This window comes from Rhea americana, unplaced genomic scaffold (assembly GCF_003343005.1).
Source record: "Rhea americana isolate MKP2758 unplaced genomic scaffold, rheAme1 scaffold_121, whole genome shotgun sequence".
Taxonomy (NCBI): Eukaryota; Metazoa; Chordata; class Aves; order Rheiformes; family Rheidae; genus Rhea; species Rhea americana.
In genome coordinates this window covers 996,514-999,614 of record NW_028185273.1, presented here as the reverse complement: position 1 = coordinate 999,614, position 3,101 = coordinate 996,514, and positions in this window count along the sequence as shown.

Genomic DNA, 3,101 nt, shown 5'->3' with positions numbered 1-3,101 from the left:
ACTATGTTTAAAACTGGAACTCTGTTTTCTTGTGAATGTCCTTGGTGGAAAAACATCTCTTAAAATACAGGGAAAGAATACTGGAGGAAAAAATGACATATATAGTGATAAAGTAGCAAGCCATGGCACATCTCTGGATAGTGACACAAACCAGTATTTCTGATTTGCCATTAGAGAGAGGCCAGGCAGGCTTTTGTGCCTGGAAGCTCATCSGTTGGTTTTTTGCTTTGTTTCTCCAGCTATGTCTAGTAAAAGATACCACCTCTCCTTACAAGCCTTGACTCGGTTGTAAACTTAGATCATCCAAGCTACAACAACAACAAGACAAGTTCCACATAGCACAAATGTAATTTGCAGGGTCAGCATGAAACTGATCCTGGATCTTGGATGAAAAAGAGTGCTATATATGTTGTGTCACATCCACAGAGCTGCCAGCACCTGCTAAGAACCTTCAACACGAACTGAAGCCAAAGTGAGTTGAGGTCACGCTTTAGGCACGCTGAAATGGATGAAGTCATTGCGTTCAGGGACCCCGGCTAAATGCAGTGGCGATGTATGTATACTGCAAAACCGTGATCCTCTGTCCATCCTCTGTTACAATTGTTCTTGGGTCTGCTTTATGAAGATCTGCAGAAAAAGTAATCTTTTGGCTATGTGAAACAGCTACAAAATTGATTTCTACACTGTTAAATTAGGTACAGGCTTTGCATGCATGGCCAGAATTTAGCCCATCGTATTTTTCAAGGTTTTCCAGAAGATATTAAATATGCCTTAGATTCATCCTTGAAACAAAAATATGAAGTATGTGTTACAATATGTATTCAGTTTTACTAACATCACTAATAGGAAGACAAACATAGCAGAAATCCTTCCTGAAAATGAGGATGAGATTGGCATATCATCTCTCCAAGTCCTTCCATATTCTTCACCATTAGATCTGAGGCAACAGAACAATTATTGTTTTCATTTCTCTGAGAATTTTTAAAAGAAAATCCTGGATTTTTTGGCAGCTGAAAATAGCAGCTTTTCAATTCAAACAAAAGAATTATTGTTTCTGGTCATAACCCAAAGGATTAAATACAACATAAAAAGTAATATACTTCTGAGTATGTACTTTATTGTCTTAGAGACAATGAAGYGTGTACTCTAATTCTGTCTCTGTCCTCTTCATCCATGGACAAACTCTTATCTTTTGCTTCATTGGTCCTTCTCCTTGCACCACAAGAGGACATGCTGCATGGCAGCCCATCTCTGTCATATGGCTGTACACATCCAYGAATTGATACTGTAGAAAAGGGTCATCAGACCTGTAAATTAGCAAGATCTTTGTGTAGAGATTCATACTCTTTCACCTTAAGAGGGACAGCATTTCTATCATCAGGAGCAAAAAGAAGACTGTTGCTTCATGCTRTCTGCCTGTCCCTACTATGTTTCGYTCTTCCCATCCGTGACCTATCCAGCCTATCCATGGCTCCTCACTCTCCATGAGCCTGGATGGAATTATTTTCAATATTCTCTAGGGAGGAATCACCTTCCTAGTTTCAGCCTTGCAAATCTCTTCACTTAAAGCCAAATCACTACTGGAAGCAGAGAATCCCCTCTTTCTCTTTTCTCTGCTCCTGTGCTATACACACAGCAGAAGGATCTTGACCGTCTTCTGCCAGTTCAAACAACGGCTGTCCGGGTGGAATGAGCATTCCTGTTGCCATCCTCTCATACAAATTGTGATCATTAAAAGCAATTTACAATAGTATGGCTTTGGAAAATGTGTATTGGAGGAGAAATTGTTGTTTTAAGAACTGTGTGGAATTTTAAACCTAAAACTAAGAAAAGGAAAGGCAATTTTTAGTGGTAAAATATTTAAATCTCTGCATATTTGACAGGTTATTCCATGTGAATGATAATGATTTGGTGTCAGTGCCACCAGTGGGGCTACATATGAGTAAAGAGAGTCTAGTCTGCACTACTTAGAATAAAGCAAGGTTTATCTTTCATACTTGGTAAGACACCAAGAATATAAACATCTCCTTCATTTTCTTCAGAGAGGAGAACCATATTTTCCCCCTCCTTTTTTTCTTTTAAATAGTGAGAAAATTGTAATGAGACCTAGCCAGGAATTGTTGGCAATTGTGCATTGGTTAGACTGGAGGGGTGAAATCTGAGAATCCTAGAGACAAAAAAGAAGTTTGTTGTGAGGAACAAAAACTTAGACTTGGTAGCCACCCTGATAGAGATGGTAAATAAAGCTGTGAAAATGAGTTTGTTTGCCAAGGGCTGAATTGGAAGGGGAGCAGTGAAAGAGGAAAGCCCTGAGAAGACACTGAAGTGCAGAGAAAAGGAGAGGCATTAAGGGAAGCAGAGAATATAGAAAGGAAACTTCTGAGCAGTTCTAGAAGCATTAAGAAAACAGAGATGGAAGTAATTTGGTTGTCCAAAGAAGCAAGTGAACACAAGACAGTGGCAGAGAACCAACAAGAGAAATTAGCTTGGAGAAGGTAGTGGTAACCTCAGTTTCACTCCAGGAAAACTGGCACATGAGAAGATGTAGAAGGGGCAGCCCCTGAGTTAGAGAACAAAGAGGTGATGGGAAATGATGGAGTCCGTGAAGGGWCCTTTCCATAAGCTCTGCTTGCGGTCACCCCTTACTCTGCCCTCTAGCATGGGTTTCACAGGGAACCAATTGCAGACTGCATAACCATCATAGAGCTGAGGGGCCTAATCATGCTCCTTCACAGAGAAATTAAATTTCTTCAGACCTATCTGGAAGGCAAAAAWTTTTTTTGTATTACTTTTATTGCATTACTTTGACTATTGATCTCAGGCTAACAGCACACTCTGAATAAGCATCTCTGCTTAGGGTGTTCACATCATCCATCTGAAGGTCATCTGAAGGTGTTCAGTCCCTGCACCAGACGTTGGGTCTTTCTCACATCCCTATAGGGAGCCTCCAAGCACAGAGCTTTCTCCACACAGCAGTTCAGAGCACTCAGCACAACCTAGATCTAAAGAGCCCAGACCCCAGTGAGGAAGGGAAATGGATAGCTCCACCATTGAGTGTCCCAAGCCAGTTCCAGATTTCTTATGCTGAAAAAAAAAAAAAA